The sequence below is a fragment of the Rhipicephalus microplus genome, chromosome 2, assembly GCF_043290135.1.
Source record: "Rhipicephalus microplus isolate Deutch F79 chromosome 2, USDA_Rmic, whole genome shotgun sequence".
Classification (NCBI taxonomy): Eukaryota; Metazoa; Arthropoda; class Arachnida; order Ixodida; family Ixodidae; genus Rhipicephalus; species Rhipicephalus microplus.
The window spans coordinates 101,750,379-101,756,287 of NC_134701.1; positions in this window are offsets into that span (position 1 = coordinate 101,750,379).

Consider the following 5,909-nt stretch of genomic DNA (forward strand, 5'->3'; position numbering starts at 1 on the left):
TCTTTAGCCTTTGGAAAACTTCGTGTACGTAGGGAATAACAGCCTTGCTAGAATGAGGCTTGTTGAGTTAGCTGTTGCTTTGTCTCTTATCAGGCACTCTTAGTGACGTTAGGAGAGTCTCGGCAATAGAAGTTAGCTCGGGATTAAAAAAGCCTGCTTGTTGAAGCCAGTGAACTTGGAGCGAAAAACTGCACTCTATCTGGCGGTCACAAGAGCCAGTTAGAATTGCCTTTAGGCAGGAAAAAGCGATTCTTCACTTGACTATATAGCTTAGAATGGGCGGACGTAAAAAGGAGGTTCTTTCTTTTTACGTCCTCAATTTTTCTTACCCTCAATTTTTCTTAACTGCTGTCAAGTTAGTTATCTGGGGTCCACTTATATGACCGGTTGTTGATAAGGTAGGCCGTATGGCGCATGTGTGTGCGATTCTGTTTATGGTGGGTGGTTATGCGCAGATTCTGTTTTCTATATATTGCAGTTGGTTTGCAATAAACATTGGTTGTTTGTTCAGGGCTCTGCTCTCGTCTCTTCTTTTCCTTCTTGTCATTTGCGCTGCTAAGCACTTCGTCTACTACGCCTTCAAGAACTTAGCCACAATGTGTTATATTCGCATTTTTTCGATTGTAATACTACACTTTCTATGAATGTCTGACTAATGAATACTAACTACACAAAATGTATACTTTGAGGAAATAATATATGAGACCTCTTAAGCTGCAAAACATTACGAGAAAAAACTACGAATTTCGTAGGATCGTCATTTTCGATTATATTGAGACGCGATTTGCACTGTGGAGTGGTCCAAATAAATATGACCTTCAAACCTAAATCGAAAGAAAAAAAAGGTATTTTCATATTTCAATTTCTATCATTACACTTTCTTGTTTTAAGGAAGAAAATACGTTTTGAACTTTCGCATTGATGAAAATAGGAAATTTCAAGGCGGCAGCTGTCGTATGACCAAATGGGAAGATAGGCACCAATGGGAATGCTAAAGAAATATTTTCTTCCTTAAAACAAAATTGTAATGATGGTATTTGAAAAGAAGTATTCATTTGATTTCAATTTATGTGTAAAGGTAATTTTTAGTTGAGCCACCACATGGCGTAAATCGCATCTCAATATGGAAAAAAATTACAATTTTGTAAAATTCATTATTTTTTCTCATAAAGTTTGCTAACTTGAGAGGTCTCAAATATTTTTTTTCTCAAAATATACTTTGCGTGGAGTGAGTATTCACTACTCAGATATTCATACAAACTGCTGTATTGCAATAAAAAAATTACAAATATAAGACATTTTGGATAAATTCTTAGAAACATGTGTGCCAGTATATTTGCAATAATATTACTGAGCTTCAAACACCTTACACAACAACCTTTACTCAACATGTAGACCAAGTTTTGTTTAGAACGTACTTTTAAAATAAATTTTTTCACAAACAACACCCAAAGGACATTCCGGAAAGTTCCGAAGGCAACCACGTGACCAAATATTTTTTCTCTCCGAAATATCCTACTGTTTCACTGCTTTCAATACAGTTATTCAGCACAATATTTTTCGGATGCATTTGAGATGGTCGCCAAAATGGCTGGGCGTTTGGCATGAAATCACCCTAACAGCGTGTCATGAAGGCAGAAAAAGGTCCCATGCCTATTAAGCCCTTTGTTTACCAAAAAATATATTGAAAGTGCCTCCTCTGATGCACTGTATAATGCTGCTTTTTTCACAGTTCTAAGGCGGCTGCATGTGCTATTGTTGTTTACATGTGCAGCAGTGGCATTCATATCTAGAAGAACTCACTGTTGGGATAGTTGGTGCATGTTTGCATTAAATATTAGTCAGTTTTGTGCCAAAATGACGACCACACAAGCGAAGAAAACACATGAACGGGATGGGCACTCATTTGCAATTGTTTATTCCTTGAGGAAACAGGCTGATATAAACCCACTTTTCGCGAACGCTTGTGCAACCTACTCGGGACGTCCCTTACCTAATCACGCTATAGGACACATGATCGCTAGATAACGTGCTTCCAGCTCATACATGATGAGTGAAGTTTTGCTCACAAAATCGATACCTCATTTCTTTTGTGAAAGCCCTTCGAAATTGCTCTTGGTGTGAATCCACATGAAATGGCATGCGCTCTTGAACGGGCACTGTCGTTATTCTTTGCCGTAAGGGCGTGTTCCCTCGCTTGATCATTGACGCAGCGCCTCGTCGTCTGGCTAACATGTCTCTTTATGCACGATAGGGGTATTTTGTAAACCACTTCTGCGGCAGACTTCGTGAATGGCCACGCATGCTTCTTTTTACAGCCTTTCAGCTGCTCAGCATGATTTTTAGCGATGCAACAGCGCAACTTTGCTGGTTTGTTAGGCGCACGAACACCATCAGTACTTCATGCTGACTCGCCACCTTTTTAAGGTTGTATGTATGAATATATGGTATATTATGAATATATGATACAAACAGCTACTAGTGAGCACCCGTCCTATTCGTGTGTTTTCTTTGTGCGGTCGTGGTTTCGTCGCGAAATTGACTATTCAATTCAGGCATTCATGTCTATTTACAGCACATGTTTAATGTCTGTAGCACAATATTACATGATATTTTCGTATTCATATTTGAATGTTCAAGAGAACAGCAGCCGCGCCAATTGTGTCAATTGTATACAATTTCCCAATTTTGCACAAAACCTTTATGATATGCCCAACCAGCCTCGATTATTTCTCAGTATTGTTAGTTTTATTGAGAAACACAAAATTCATTATTCAACGTAAGTTTGCGCATCACCATCGAATTGATTGATGTGCGCAGTTTAATGTCTTAAAGCCACCATTTGATTATGAGACGCCTTGGGGGAGGGCTCCAGAAATTTCGGCCGCCTGGAGTTCTTGTGCACCCAAATCTAAGCAAATGGGCCTACAGTATTTTTGCCTGCATAAAAAATGCAGCTGAGTATCTTGGCGACTAAACCGTCGAGGCGGGGTCATCACCATCCAATCTAATACTGATGCGCCAAGTGTAATTATAACTTTTAATTGACTATATTCTAACCTCACAGCAAAGTAAAAGAGTAGAACTGTTTAAAAGTTCTCCTCCTCCTTTCTATGATGTTTATAACGCTTTTTAAGTCGCTTTTGCCAGAGTGCGCTTTCGCTCTGAGGAAAAGTGCTTTTTGATTTGGAAGTGGCTACTAATACTCGCTGTCACAGGAGAAAATATTTTTTTCCTATATTACTCTGCCATGCAGATGCCATTCAATAACGAGTACTAGTATGAGTGCTGGCCATCTTTCAGATTGATTTATGAGGTTTTTGCAGCCTTAAGCGACAATAAGGAAAATGTTATTCCACTTGTTTCTTTTCGCCACCCCCTTGAGCTCCTCTTTTATGAATATCTGGAATTTCTGGGTCGCCTGTAAAACAGTTTGACAAGCTCGCCGAATGCTACTATATATTTACCCCTATATTTTAGAACGTCCCTTCACTAAATGCTTCACCTTGACTTGAGAAAATTGATTCCAGCGCAGTCTTTAGGCAGAGCAAGTCACTCAATATCAGGGATAATTTGCAGCGATTCTCGAGAAACGCAGCGCCATTTTTAGACAAGCGGTGACGCTGTGTTCAGCTAGTTCAAGTGAAGGATGAGATTCGAGTCGAGGAGTGTTCGTAAACAGGGAGGTTAGCATTGTTTGCACTGTGGGGCAGTTCAAGAGTGCTTTTATTGAAATAGCTGCGCTCTCGTGTATATTGAATGAATTAGCGGATGTCAAATAATTTCTACATATATTTTTCCTTTTGTGTGATTTAGTCTAGTTTGTTGTACTACTGTAAAATTGGAGCCTCACCGTAGTGGTCTAGGGACTATGGTACTTGGCTGCTGACCCCCAGGTCAAGGTATCGAATCATGGCTGTGGTGGCTGCACTTCTGATGGAGGCAGAAACGCTATAGGCTCGTGTGCTCCGATTTGGGTGAACGTTAAAGAACCCCAGGGGGTCAAAATTTCCGGAGCTCTTCACTACGACATTTCTCATTACCATATGGTGGTTTTGGGACGTTAAACTGCACATATCAATCAATGCTGCAAATTTGGAATTTCATGCTCAAAAATGCTGTATTTGTTTTTCCTGAAATCTCCTCCAAATTTAAATTTTCTCCCTGGAAAAGCAAGATATGATGCTCCAAAATATTGCTCCAGATGATAGCTTGGCTGCTCCACCTCTGCTAGCTGTAAGTAGTTACTCTTTCGCCCTGCTTTTGTGTGTCCATTTTATGTTCTTTGATGTCGCATTGTTTCAGAGGGACATATTATGTGATGCGCTTGGTATTTTACATCTTTAAATCAACAATTCTGCATGGTTAGTATCTAGTGACTCTGTTCAGCTATTGTAATTTTGCCCATTGTTTTTACTCCTGTATTATTGTTTCTCCAGTATTCTGAATAGCTGAACACACAACGGTTATTGTAAAATGAAAATGCCATTTTAAGACTGTTTTGTCATTACATTCATTAGAATACCACTAGCCTTGCATAATATGCATAAGGCATGTCGCGATACATGCAAACTGTGGCGTATCAATGTAGTAATTGTAGTGTGCATTGATATAATATTTCAGTATATTGGAGAAATAAGGCATGCTGCATTGCACCACGCTTCCTTCTGTTTGTATGCTTCACTGCACTGTGCTTCTGTGCTGCATTGAAGCGTGTTAAAATTAGTTGATTTCTATGTCCAAATAAAGGCTCTTTTGTTGTACTTTGATATGCATGCATTGGTCGTTACAGCTCCATGCCGTACATTGACGTCTGATTTCTGGTCTTCTTTTATAGCAAATGGCATTCTGCTCTGCACAATTGAAAAAAGATGTTTGGTTAAGGTACAATTTGTCTCTGAAGCCTGTATGTGCTCTGTGTCTAATAAAATAAAGCTTGATTTCATTTTTCACTATGGCATGACTTTGTGAACGTTCTGTTATGTGTGACAGCTCATTTTGAGTGATGCCTTCGCATTCAGCTAGGATTACGTGTTACATGTGAGAGCCTTATATGCCGTGCTTCATATATCCACCATAAAAGCTGTGCTAGGGCCAGTATTACTACACTGTGGCAGGAGCCACTACAATAGGACATCTGCACATGAAAGGTCTAGCTAAAGGGTAAGCTTTCACGTGCTTCCACAGGAGCCTACTGGAAAGGGGTCACTCTAATTATGGTATTTTTCGCATGGGTGTTGGGGCATTATTTAGCATGAACACCCCAACAGCCTTTTTGCTGTTTAAGAAATTATACCCCTACACTACTTTTGTTTTTTAAGGGTGTTAGCGAGTCACAGCAATATAACACCCTTACGCCCTTAAGATTGCTTGGGTGTACATTCGCTTTTACACCCTCACTCCCTTAAGGGCACTTGGGTGTACATTTGCTTTTACACCCAAAAAATGTTTGTGCCATAGGGTGTAAATTCGGAAATGCCGCCCATGGTATAGGTGTACTCCTGCTTGATACACTCATTTCGTGGGGTGTAGGGGTGTGAGTTAAAAACTCTATAAAACACCTATATAGGTGTAATTTGGTTTACAGTGCAGTGCTTCTAGTACTGCTTCATGTACGCGTTTTCGGTTGGATAACATTTCGTGGCATCGGTGTCAACGATAAATGGTAGTTGCTGGCCGTGTCCTGGCAATGCACTCATGATATTTTAAGACAAGCCAGCACAAAGTCAGTCTGCTTAGCTCCGTTTTATGCAGGATAGCATATTAGTAGGTTTCACTCCGCAAATGGTAGCCAGTCGATCCGTGGGAAGACTTAGGTCTGTCTGGTGCCTCATGTGTCCTTTTTCTCCAAGCCGTTCATAGAATATACTCAGCACAAATGTGGCCCGTATACAAATACTATGAACAAT